This window comes from Lynx canadensis, chromosome F1 (assembly GCF_007474595.2).
Source record: "Lynx canadensis isolate LIC74 chromosome F1, mLynCan4.pri.v2, whole genome shotgun sequence".
In the NCBI taxonomy this organism is placed as follows: domain Eukaryota; kingdom Metazoa; phylum Chordata; class Mammalia; order Carnivora; family Felidae; genus Lynx; species Lynx canadensis.
This window is the reverse complement of record NC_044319.2, coordinates 8,236,421-8,250,694: the sequence shown is the minus strand read 5'-3', so window position 1 is coordinate 8,250,694 and position 14,274 is coordinate 8,236,421.

The following is a 14,274-nucleotide window of genomic DNA, read 5'->3' as shown; positions in this document are numbered from 1 at the left end:
CGTGCGCGCCGCCTTCTTGCAAGGGAGGTGCTCAGAGGACCCACCTCTCCGCCCCTGCTCCCACCTGCTCGCAGGTTTCCGAGAGGCCCTGGGGTGCCGATCCCCCAGAATTATTCCTCCAGGTCGATGGCATTAATTCCGCTGTAAGGGTTGGAACGACACGAAGGAGCAAAATCACTGTCGCCCCAATTGTAGTAAAGAAACTTGTGTCTCTGGCTTTCTGGGGCAGATTTGGGAAGCTATAAATATCAAGTTTTCTTTCTTTCCTCAGCTGGGCCAGGGGTGGGGGAGAGAGAGACAGGATAATCAAGACAGCCCCTTCTCAACATCCTAGCTGCACACAGAATAGAAGCGACCCCTGGTTGGGTCACCAGAGCCGTGTGGCCCAGTGCATTTGCCCCAGTCCCATCTGGGCAGGCAGGTTTCACCCAAGGAACAAACAGTTCTCTAACCTCTGTTCGAAGTACTACAGGGCAAAGGTTCCCATCCCAAACTGCTTTGTACACACCCTGGTCTGACCCATCTCCCGCTCTTCCCCAGTTCCCCAAGTTTCTCCATTGTGCGCTCTGGGAAGTATGCTGTTTTTCGCCAAAACTGTCATTTCATTTTTGTTTTTTTTCTCTAACATTTCCTAAACGTTCTGTTCCACCCGGAACCTACCTCTTCCCCCTTCAGCCCCTCTCTCTTCCTCTTTGCTCAGTCTACTTCTGGAAAGCTGGTGTGAATGGGATTAATAAATTTGGAAAGAATAATTGGGTATGCTCACTCAGCTTGACCACTTTTCCTCTTAAGGGCAAGCTGCCTGAAGGAAGCAAGGTTTCTCCTTTGCATCACTAGGCGAAGGGGGCCCTGCCCGTGCTCAGCACTGATGGACCATTCTTATCAATCAACAAACCAGCATATAGAATAGAGCCAACTTTGTATATTTTATGCATGAGATATAAAATACACCCCAGATGCATGGGACCCCATCTATCCATCCATCGTATAGATAGAACATCTATATCTATACCTGGGTCTAGATCTAGATTATCTTGCATAAGTTATCTACATGTAGGTATAGACACGTATAAAATCTCCCTTGACACACTTTCCACTTATTTCCGCCCTATTTTCTTGGCTTCTTTGGCACCAAGAATGTCTTCTGCTTTCATTTTGTCCTGAACCTATTCTATCCTGCTATCTCCATGCTACTAAACCAATGGTGAACGGTCAATTATCGTATCAAATGGCTTTTCAGCAGTCGTTAACGTTGATCTCTTTCACATTCTCAAAAACTTTCTACATTTAGCTACCAGGACACCAATGTCTATTATTTCTCCTCTGCATTTCTGGTTGCTATTTATCAAGCTATTACTTGTTCTTCTTTTGCTTTTTCACCCTGAAATTTTGGAGTGCCTCAGATCTCAATCTGTGGGCCTCTTCTCCTCTAAATTTACATGCATTCTCTAGGTGGGCTAAATCAGACTCACATCTTTAAATGTTACCTAAATAGTAATAACTTCCAAATGTATACTTTAATGTAGGTCTGTACTCTGAAATCCAGTCGGTCAACTGGCTCTCCACTTGGATACCTAATTGGTGTCTGATTCAGCTTTATGATAACAAGGATATTGTCTATTTAACTCATTGCCATACATTCCAGGCATAGGATAGTTCCTAGCCCACAGTAGATGCATGTTAACTAAATGAATCAATGTATCTAATAACAACAATCTGATACATAATCTTTATATTTAGTAATGCATTGTTTACATTATTATCTCATTTAATCCTCTAAAACCCTGCAGAGGTGGTTATAACTGTTATCTCTTTTACATCAAAGCACCAATAGGGAAGGAAAGGATCAGACAGGTTAAGTAAACTGCCCCATACAACCCACATAACCACTAAGTGACTGTGGTGGTTTGTGCTGTGTCAACTTGATTAGCTGGAACTACATTTCCCAGGATGCCCTTCCTTGTATTCAAGTGAGGAGAGGAATTTGTGCAAGATTGAGAAAACAGTGAGGCTGCACCCAAGGAACATAGCACCTTCCTCTCTGGTGGCCTTTGCAGTCTGTGTGTTGACTGACATGTACCAAGTCCCAGAAGGTTCTAGTATGTCCTTGCTCTCCCTCACTTCACATTCAGGTCTTCCAAATTCATTCCCCTCCTGAGCAATGGTACCCCCACACACTTCACAAAAGCCTGAATGTGGACCTACAAAGGCAGCAGCCACACAAAGACCACAGCTTTCCACTGACTTTCCTGCCAGCCTCCTTTTATGGTCCCCCTCCTGCACCTGGCCATGCCTGGCTCCCCAGCTTCCCCTGTAGACTTCAACTTGCCCACCCACTTGCCAAAGACCTCAGGGGGGTTAATAGTGTCTTTTTTCAGATCTTCCCATTCCTTATTCTGGAAAATAACTTCCCCGGCTTCCCTCACAATTGTATAAGCTCTTGTTCCCAGAACACACCCCTTACTCCATTGCGTTCACAGTGTTTCTACTTCTCTGAGTTCTCTACCTCTCTGGCAGAGCTCAAATCCAAGTCTTCCTGGTACTATTCCACAAGAAATCCAAGTTACAGAGACAAAACCTTGAAGCCATTGGTACAAGAAAGTGCAAAACTGAACCACAGAAAGTGTGAAAAGAGTTGATATTCCAACCAGGCTCTTCAAGGACTGATAGGAGGTCTACCTGAAAGGTGATGAGGGAAGGAGTTTCCAGTCAGGCACAAAGGCAAATTCTAAAACCCATTAGGACAATGACTATAATAAGACAACCACTCATTGAATTCATACTATCTCTAAACACATTAAAAATATTCTCACCATTTCTGACAAAATCTACCCCATAAGCTATGAAAAGAAACTGATGTTCCAGTTAGGAAACTTGACTGTGATTGTATACTTTCTAAATATCAGAGTCTGGACTCGGACACACTGCTGTGTGACTCCAAAGCCCTATGAAAAACACCTGAAAAATGCCTCTAGCTACAGAATGAGTTTTTAAAAATCCGAGGGTCTCCCACAGAGATGCCTGTCATTCTTCCATCTGCCTCCTCTCTCCTGGCACCTGTCTTCCCTCCACACAGCTAACTCACACCTTTCTCACTGGGCACTAATAACTCAAGATGACTTATGGCTACTTATGGTTGCAAGGCAAATATCATGGAGCAAAATTCAGGGCAGAGCATGATGCACCATTTCTTCTTCTGTTATTGTTAAGCCTCATTAGACGGATCATAATTTGTGTTACTGTGCATTGGAAGCAAAATTATGTCTTATTACCTTAATACTCTTAGGACTCACATTTTTTTTCTTATCTAACCTTGAGGGAATTAGACTAGATCATCTGGATCTTAGAACATAAGGTTTTAATATGTTCTTTTGTACTCTCCTCCTACATAGTGGCCCTTTATGTTGTAAACAGCAAACAACATGGATATTGTGGCATGTCTTTGTTTCTTTCTTTCCAAAACCATGTAAATATGTGATCCTCAGCTATTATCGTTCAAAATCATGTTTTTATCATTTTCCTTGTGGACCTTATGTTTTGTGATATTTCTGACAAACAAATTAAATTGTAAGATGTAATAATGCATCCATTTTTCCATTCCAGATAAGACTCCAAGGACCAGGTAAGAGCCCTGTTACTTCACTAGGTGGATAGAATTTCTCCCCAAATAATGGCATTCGTGGGTTTTGTTGTTATTGTTTTGTTTTTTGTTTGTTTTTAGCTTCAGCAGTCTTATCTTGGAAAAAAATAGAATTTGATTTGTTTTTTAAATACTGGACATAGTTTCAGTAGTTTGTGAGGAGAGTTGTAACAAATTATCACACACTAAGTGGCTTGAACAACAGAAATGTATTGTCTCACAGTTCTGGAGACTAGAAGTCCAAACTCAAGGTGTGGGTAGAGGTGGTTTCTTCTGAGGACTCTGAAGGAAAGATTTGTTCAGGGCCTGTCTCCTTGGTTTGTAGGTCACTGTCTCTCCCTGTGTCTCCTCACATTGTCGTCTGTGTTTGTTTCTGTGTCCAAATCTCCCCTTTCTATATGGACAAAAGTCATATTGAATTTGGGTTCACCCCACTGACCTCATTGTAACTTGACTACTTCTCTAAAGATCCAATCTCCAAACCAGGTCACAGTGTGGGCACAATTTAACCCATAGCAGCAGTGTTTATTTTTGCAAATCATTAGGGGCTCCAGAATTCCCAAACTGTGAGCTACTTTCTTCCCTCCTTTCCTTTTTATCAGTTGTGCGTGGAAGTGTGTTTTTTACATTTTCATTTTTACATCATACATACACATATATAACATAAGTATATGTTATATAACATATACATATGGTGTATATATAAAGAATCTAAAGAAATATATGTGACTTTTGCCCTCAAGAAGTTTCCATTCTTTTTCAGAGGATAAATTTCTCTTTTTTCTCACAACTCACACACAGACCAATCTGCAAATCCAGTTGGCCTCCACCTGCAAACTACGTCCAGAATTCTCACCACCTCCTCTGCTCCCAACCTGGTTTAAGCCACAATTTAATCTCTCCTGGGTGAATACAATGACCTAATTGGTTTCTCTGCTCCCATCCTTCCCCATCTACATCTGTTCTCAATGTAGCAGCCAGTGATCACTTTAAAATGAAGCCATGTCACTTGTCCATGTAAAATCCTCCAAAGACACCCCATGTCACTCAAGGTATCTTCAAAAAGCCTCATGCTCTGACACCATGTTACCTCCTCTGACCTCATTTTATGCTGTTCACCTTCTTACTCACTCTGTTCTAGCCACACTGCCCTCCTTGATTCTTTAAACACTCCAGGCATGCACCTGCCACAGCTATTTGCACTGGCTGTTCCTACTGCCTTGAATGCTTGTCCCTCAGATATTGCTCCCTTCCTTTCTTCAGTTCTTTACTCAAATGGCATCCTGTCATTTGATGCCTATTCTAGAATAGTGAAGCCTATTCTACATACCTTAATTAAGATTATATACTCTCCTTGTACTCCCCTCTCTCATTACACTGTTTTATTTGCTTTCAGAGCATCCATCACCTACTAGTATACTGTACTACTCAGTTACTGTTTGCTGTCTGTCTCCCCCTACAAGAAGTAAATTCTGTAAGGTCAGGGATTTTCCCTCTCCTATTCATTGCTGTATTCCTGGGGTCTAGAACAGAATATGGCATATAATTGACACCGAATAATTATTTGCTGATCTATTGTGAATAAACCCATGAACACGATTCTGTTGAAAGGCTGGCTGGACTCAAAGAATCCAGCCAAAAACGTTGAGCAAAACTGAATTCAACTCAAGTTTCACTGTGGATGGAAATGCTCCACCCTTAAAATGCATTTCCTGTGTGTCATGAAGGAGAAGAATAATTCTCTTCCCCACCGTACACCCACTTCACAGAGGAACGGTTGAGAATTAATTAAGTGGTAATGTGGAAAAGGCATTTTGAATTTCTAGGAGAAAGCACTTTATTAATTTGAGGCTTTTATTACATGAAAGAATTGTGAGCGACACAGGGGCAAGTAGAAAGAGGAGGAAAATGTTGATGAGATTACACTGTTCACAATGCTGCAATGGCATTTTCAGGGATAATTGATTTGAGATTGATAGAAGCAGAGTGAAAAAAGAAAAGTGGTTTGTGAAATCTTACCCCATGGACAGGTTAAAAAAAAAAAAAACCTTCTCTGTAGTTAATTCTCAATTATTTAGATCACAAAACCCCGTTAATGAAATATTTTCCACTTTTACCATTCTTTTGTCCATTTTATGGCCATTTTCCTGCTAATTAGAACTCCCATAACAATGTCAGAGGGCTGACAAAGGAAAGGACTAAAAAACTAAAATTTGTCCTTATCAGAAGTGGATTCCTCTCTCCTTTCTGTTGAAATGTTTAAATTCTGGACTAGATTACTTTCAGAATGACACCATTTTTAAATGTTATACACTTTTTGATTCACTAGAAAATGAGCTGAGCATGTATTATGACATAACATTTCAGGGCAAATGAAGTCTTTTGGAAAGACAGTCTGGTGGTGATCATATTGACCACATCAAGAGAAGCAGTGGCATAGAAATAGACCATCACTTCTGCTGGTCAGACACCAGGGGTGGCTGTAACTATAGTAATTGAAAACAGTCCGTGCAACAGGCAGGATGCAGTATCTAGAATGTAGTGAAAACCAAGTAACAGGATCAGAATGGCAAAACAAGAGCTAAAAGTTAGTGCCCCTGCAGGAGGGCTAAGCATGGCAAGAACAGGCCATGTTTGGAACTTTCGGCAGGCAGCAGGGCCAGGGGCAGAGCACCCCTAGCTGGATGGGGGCCATGGGGTTATGACCCCAGAAGATGGGAAAACACAGCAATTCATTTCTTATTTGATTTCCAAACTCTTAGCCAGAAACAGTCTTCAAATTGGAAATGATAGAAGACATGATTAGAACAATAAACAATAAAAATGGAAGGGATAATCTTCAAATAATAAATACAAAAAACGTGATTTTGATGAAACAAACTTACTTTCTCCAGGCCACACAGCTCAGCAGAGTTAGAGCCAGGACTTAAGCCCAATCTTTAGAATCCAAATCTGATGCTTCTCCCAGTATGTGATGTTGCCTCTAAGAGGCAACCGAGACTCAGGATAAAGGAAAAATTGGTAAAAGGGCCCTTGATTGTTTTAAAAAGTTTGTCTCCAGAGTCAGAGCAGTTCCATTCTTTTGTCCTGAAAGAACTTGGAAAAGAAATTCTCAGGAACCTTTAAAGTGCGGTAGAGAAAAGATGATAGCAAAATAGGGCCAATTTGCCTGAAATAAGAGAGAAAAATCGATACCCAAATTAAATTGGCAAACAGACTCTGTCCATAGGAAAGTTCTGTCATAGAATCCAGTAAATGTTTATTAAGTCCCCATGATACCAGGCATCATGTTAGTCTCTGATGATGAACACACCTTCCCAAGACAGAGGAGACAAATGGGTAAATCACTGTAGTGTGATGTGTTCAGGATATGTGCATATAAAGTGTTAGGAAAGCACTGAGCTGAGAGGCAAGGACATTTTATCAGTCTTTGAAACTCATGGGAATCTTCCAGATGGACAAAGAGGAGGAATAACACAGAAGCACTTCAGGTGGGTGGAATAACATGTGCTGGGCTGCAGAAACATGAGCAAGGATGAATGTTTGATGAACAGCAAAAAGATTGGTATGGCTGGTTTCAAAGAGAGGGAAAGACTTTGATGGAGGTGAAGCTGTTATACAAACTGGAGACAGCTTGTGAAGAGCCTACACAGCTCATGCTGCAGAGCTTGGGTTTTAAGCACTCAGAGAGTGGATGAGTTTTGAAAACTTAAAGGGAAAAGTGGTGATCACAAAGAGTCAGGGAGGGCCTGCCAGCTACGTGCCATGCAGACTAGCTTAACCTCCTCTGCAAGTATGGTCTCTAGGCTGGCAAATGAGGGCTCTGTGATGGCAATATATGTTATTCAGCATGGCATGTGATAGTTTCTTTTGTGATAGCTTTGTAAACATGATACTAAAATAGGGGCTGAAATAAGAGTTCATTGGATTCATTGGATTCATAACAGACTGAATAAGGTCGGCAAAAAGAGCACTGATTAATTGACCAGAACCCACCCAACAGGAGGACTTTATGGAAAAGGCTCAGAATTCTCACCTTAGAATTTCCCTTTCTAACTGGGCATGTGAACAGTGACTCTATTACAGGCGGAAACGGCCCAGTGACCGGATGTATAAATGGCATAAAGCTATGAGGAGTAGCTAATGCACTGGAGAATAGCGGTAGGACCCAAAGAGATCAAGGCAGGCTACGAACCTGCCTTGATGAACCACATAAAATGGAATATACCAAGGAGAAATAGTAAGCCTCATATCCAGATCGAAGACAGCCGGATCAAGTACTAAATACAGGATGGACAAGATGTGACTGAACATCAGTTCAAATGAAAAAGACACTAGGTTTCTGTTTGTTTGGGTTGCAGTTGAAAGCAAACTCAATATTGTTCAAAAAGAGCGCACATCTGCCCCCAAAAAGCCACTCTGATGACTGGAAGAAAGAGATATTTTGTCAGTGAAGAAAAAGGCTTGGACGATTTGGGATAATCATCTGAAAACATTAAAGGACTCTCAGAATCAAACAATCTTTCAAGCCCCGGAGGACAAACTTCACTTTGACAGGTAGAAGTTTCAGGCATAGATTTCAGTTCAGCACCAGGAAGTACTTTCTAACAGGCTGTTCAGCTTTAATGAGGAGGTGAGTTGTACACTCCTGGAGGCATCTGAGGTGTCTGAGGGTAGACCCTGGTCTGGAAGAGATAGTTGCTACACTGAAGATCCTAGGTCTAGATGACCTCCAAAGTTGCTTCCATGTTGTCTGACTATAAGATGAGATGGCATAGGAGGAAGCAATTTGAGAACTAAATGCTACCATTTTCCTGGGGGGACTTAAAATGATTTTGATCTAAACAGAGACAAGAATGACAGGAAATATTTAAAATGACAGATGAGTGAAGCCATAACACAGCCTCTCTTTGAGATCATTTTGGGCTTCGGTGTTGTCAGGGAAGACCTCACGTGGGACGGGGACTTACTTAGCTTCGAACATTTGGTAGATGGAAAAGGGGTGCAATGGCAGCTGTTCAAGTGTGACCATGACAGACGCTCCACATGCAGAAACATTTATTTTCTATGTTCACGCGGATGGTTTCCACCACACGGTTGTCTTAGGTGCATCTGCCGCCCAGTGACTAGTAGGTCCTCAAAAGATGCTGATTTTATCGTGCTCAGGGCAAGAGGGCGCCTGCTCACCCCAAGTCAAGCCTCCCTTGTAATTCTCTAATTCTCCTTTCTCTGACTCTCCATCATCTCTACTTGTAAATATTGTTTAGCACTATCAGCTAACTACGCATTAGCACTTCTGAATTTCTACAAACCTAACTTGTGTTGAGAAGAAGAAATAGCAAGGAAAAAAATAGATGAAGGAACTGAAAGCTTTACTTAAATTACTTACTACACTTCTGTAATCGATAGAAAAACATTTAGGAACGTGACCCTAAATTAGTTTGCTGTGTCCATCAACTTTGAATATGAAAATAAGGCAAATATTATAAGAATGACACTGTGACTGAAAGACTGTAAAGCAATCTAAGGTAAAGAGCTTGGTATCTGAATTAAGATTCTCTGTTTGCTGTATCAGCTTTTCTCTTATAGCATGTTAACCACCTTCTCTGCAGCTTGCAATCTATTTGGCACAGGGTGGTGTTCTCCAATTCTTTTTAAATATTAGACCCTTTTCTTTCTAATCGTGTGTTATTCAGGGATAATTGTTCAAGGTATGAAAATCCATATTATTTACCTTTGATTAAAAGAGCTCATTAACTGGATATTTGGAAAACAAAGCTGTTCCTTTTTTTCCTGAGATTCCCAGTGCAGCCTGTGGGCACCTGGGCACCCAACCCTCCCTGAGCAAGAGGCCAACGTCCTGGATTCATCTCTTTCAGTCCTCTCGGGCTCCTAAATATGTGTAAATGAGCCTCCCAAACACCTCAGCTCTTAAATCTAACAACTGTTTAATTCCTGATTGGCAAAAACGTTTTGTGTTTTGTTTTTGTTCGGATGCCTGAGCTCTGCATGTTGAGAAAGAGGTGGCCACTTGAGGGACCAACAGAAAGAATGCTAGGTTGGGCAACCCTCGCCTGGCAAGGGCCGTGGCATTCCAGGCCTTCAGACCATCTGGCCTAAGGTGCTCCTTCTCTTCACAGACTCATATGTGAAGGTGCCAGATTCAAGTCGCCCATGTGAACACCCAAACCCCCATCACAAAGGAGCGTATGTTGGACTCAAACACAACTGACACAATTCCACCCTGACCAGAGGCAGAACGGTCTTGCCGGGAATCCCTTGGGAGAGGACCCAGAGCTCCCCACTCAGCCTCTGAAGCTGGAGGGAAGCTGGGAAGCCACTGCAAGAACTCCTGCAGATTCCCCAACGTCTGCCCCAGATACAGCAGTATTTTTTTCGGAATCATTCAATCCTCTATTCGTTAAGCAGCTACATTGTGCCTCAGAAGTTTCTGAATGAATGTCACAGTCCGAAGTAGATGCAGAATTTTCTAGACCCAAAACAGAAACACCAGAGAGGCCCTGAAGTGCCCCAGAGGACATGTCTTCCTGGCTCACCTTCTGTGCTGCCCCAGATATCCCTTATGTCCTATGTTGAACTCATCTAGTTCAATGGCTTTAAATACCATCGATAGGCTGATGGCACACCAATTTACATCTCCAGTTCTGATTTATCCTATATCCCAGAGCTCCAAACTCACATTTCCAACTGTTTACTTGACATCTTCACTGGGACGCTTAATAGTCATTTCTATTTAAAGAGGTCCGAGACAAAACAAGTTTCTCAATCTACATCCCCAATTTTTCCCTTCCCAGAATTCCCCTCTGGGTAAGTAGGGCATTCTTTTCCCAGTTACACAAGAAAAGGCTAAGAATCATTTGGGTAAGTCATGGCCCTTCTCTTTTCCTCACAAGTCCTGTCAATACAGATCAAAATAAATATCACGTCAAGATAATTCAATCCTCCCCCCTTTGCCTGCCACTTTCCCATTTAAGCCACCACCATCTCCTAACTAGACAGCTTAAGTAGTTTCTTGACTAGTTTTTAGGATTAGCATTCTCCAGATAAAACCAGAGTGGTATATTTAAAATAGGTAACATATCATGGTGATGTTTAGCAGCTTAGATCCTTCAACAGCTTCCCAATTCCATTAAAATAAAATCCAAACCTTTTACTGTGGCCTTATGACCTCTCCAAGTTCATCCCTTTTGCTCAAAACTCAAGAGGTGACCATCTCTATATCTTTTTGTTGCAAATTTCAATGTCCCATATTCTTTAAAAGTTTAAATATGATAAAAGTTAAAAGCACTGATTTTAAACTCTTCTCATTTTTTTAAAATTATTTTTTCTTCTTGCTGTTCTGAGCGGATAATTTCCACTGTTCTGTTTTCCAGATTGCTGATCTATTCAGCTGCATCAGAGTGTATTTTTCAATTCAGTTATTATATTCTCCATCTCTGATTCTTTCTTATATTTTCTACTTTTTTATTGAGATTCTCATTGTGTTCCACCGTTCTTACAAGTTCAGTAAACCTCTTTATGACCATTACTTTGAACTCTTTATCAGATAAAGTTTTATCTCTGATTCATCAGGTGTTTTCCCCCCTGTGGTTTTATCTTGTTCTTTCATTTGGGACATATCCCTCTATTGTCTCCTTTTGCTTGTTTCTGTGTTTGTTTCTATGAATTGGGCAGAAGAGATACTTTTCCTGGTCTCAAAAGAGTGGCCTTATGTAGGAATATGTCCTGTGTAGACTGCAAGTGCCTGGTGTCTTGGACAGACCAGCTGGAGCTGAAGCACATGTGGGTGGGTCCCAAGGCATACAGCGCCGTGGCCCCCCTGGTGAGTAGGCTGGAGCTGGTGTGGGCACAGTGTAGGGGGGTCCCAGATCACACTGTACCAGTGCTGCTTTGGCAAGATGGTTGCAGCTGGTGCAGTCTGAGGGTCCCAGCATTTACCATGCTAGGGCCTGTACTTCCAGGACACGTGCAGGCCTGGGGGTCTCGGGACAGTCCTGGTAGGATGACTACAGCCAAAGCAGGCGTTGGCTGGGAGGTCCCAGGGCACTCTGTGCCAGAGCAGTCCCAGCTGTAGTGGACACATGACAGTGTGAACCACATTAGGGCCACCTAGGTAAGATGGCTATAGCAGGGACTGGCACAGATGGTGGGGGGAAGATCATGCCACATTAGGTTCACATTGGAGGCATGACTGAGTCTAGTGTGGGCCAGCGGCCCAGGGCTGTACCTCGACCTTGCTCCTGCCCACACTATTTTTTTTTTTTTTTTTGTGAAAGGTCTTCTTTATTTTTATTTTTTATTTTTTTTCAATATATGAAATTGATTGTCAAATTGGTTTCCATACAACACCCAGTGCCCATCCCAAAAGGTGCCCTCCTCTATACCCATCACCCACCCTCCCCTCCCTCCCACCCCCCATCAACCCTCAGTTTGTTCTCAGTTTTTAAGAGTCTCTTATGCTTTGGCTCTCTCCCTCTCTAACCTCTTTTTTTTTTCCTTCCCTTCCCCCATGGGTTTCTGTTAAGTTTCTCAGGATCCACCTAAGAGCGAAAACATATGGTATCTGTCTTTCTCTGTATGGCTTATTTCACTTAGCATCACACTCTCCAGTTCCATCCACGTTGCTACAAAGGGCCATATTTCATTCTTTCTCATTCCCACGTAGTACTTCATTGTGTATATAAACCACAATTTCTTTATCCATTCATCGGTTGATGTACATTTAGGCTCTTTCCATAATTTGGCTATTGTTGAGAGTGCTGCTATAAACATTGGGGCACAAGTGCCCCTATGCATCAGCACTCCTGTATCCCTTGGGTAAATCCCTAGCAGTGCTATTTCTGGGTCATAGGGTAGGTCTATTTTTAATTTTTTGAGGAACCTCCACACTGTTTTCCAGAGTGGCTGCACCAATTTGCATTCCCACCAACAGTCCTACCCACACTATTAAGGTGGAGGGGGAGCATAAAATATAGTGATCGTTGGCATCTCTGACCCTGGAGAGAGTTCCAGCAGTATGCCACCTGTTTCCCCAAAGTTGTAAGGTTAATAAATGGATTTCCTTCATTTATAATCCAATTTCCTCTTAAACCCCCCCCTTTTTCTTTTTCTTTCTTTCTTCCTTCCTTCCTTCCTTTCTTCTTCTTCTTCTTCTTCTTCTTCTTCTTCTTCTTCTTCTTTCCTGTGCCCTAGGATAAATGAATCTGTGCATGGCTCTTCAGTGATATGTCTCCCTAACACTGGTTGCTGCTTTGACAGTGGGATTTCCATCATTAATACATATCTGTCTGTCCTACCCTTTCTCTATGTGTCCCTTCTATCATTTGTGCAGAACTGGTTCAATCAGCCCTCAATTCTTCTTTCAGGAGGAACTACTCTGTATGTAGATACAGATTTTGTGTGACCACCAAAGGAAGAAAGTTCAGGGTTTTCCTACTATCTTGGACTATGCTCAATGATCTTTATCTTATACAAGCTGTTTCAGGGAATAGAAAAAGAGGAAAAATCAGGCAGTGTATAAATCTAGTAAAACCTACTATCAAAACTTGACAAGGGCAGGGCACCTGGTGGCTTAGTCAGTTGAGCATCCGACTTTGGCTCAGATCATGATCTCACGGTTCGTGAGTTTGAGCCCTGCATCAGGCTCTGTGCTGACAGCTCAGAGCCTAGAGCTTACTTGGGATTCTGTGACTCCCTCTCTTTCTGCCCCTCCCCCACTGGCACTCTGTCTTTCTCTGCCTCTCAAAAATAAAGAAACATAATAAAAAAAATTTTAAAAAAACCTGACAGGGGCAGGACAAAAAGAGCACATGATTAACCAATCTCTTTTGTGGTCCTAGAGTCAAGAAAAAGTTAACGTAGTAAATTATTAAATGTAGTATGTATCACACCTAACATGTCTATAAATTATATCATAATCTAAAAGTTAGCTCAAGGATGCAAGGATAACTCAACATCATAAAAATCTTTTACTATCGCATACCAGTAAATACAAGCAGGGAGAAAAAAATGTATAATCATCTTATAGATGCATATATTATTCAGGAGAGGTGGGATGTGCTGTGATAACAGACAAACCCCAAATTCTCAATGACTTAAAATAAGAAGGGTCTATTTCTTTCAAGAAAAGTCCAGGGGCGCCTGGGTGGCGCAGTCGGTTAAGCGTCCGACTTCAGCCAGGTCACGATCTCGCGGTCCGTGAGTTCGAGCCCCGCGTCGAGCCCCGCGTCGGGCTCTGGGCTGATGGCTCGGAGGAGCCTGGAGCCTGTTTCCGATTCTGTGTCTCCCTCTCTCTCTGCCCCTCCCCCGTTCATGCTCTGTCTCTCTCTGTCCCAAAAATAAAAAAAAAATAAATAAATAAAATAAAAAAATAAAAAAAAAGAAAAGTCCAGATTAGTAAGTCAAATTTACTGTATATAAAATTCATCATATATTCTGAATATAGAAAATTATATAGAAAAATTATCAGCCATCTACTATTTTACAGCCTTAAAATAATTATAGTGTCATGGAAAAGAGCATTGGACCAGAATTGTATAACTCTGGGCAAGTTATTGAATCTCTATGGGGCTTGATTTTTTCATTAGAAGAAATGGGTGGATTAGACTGGATCA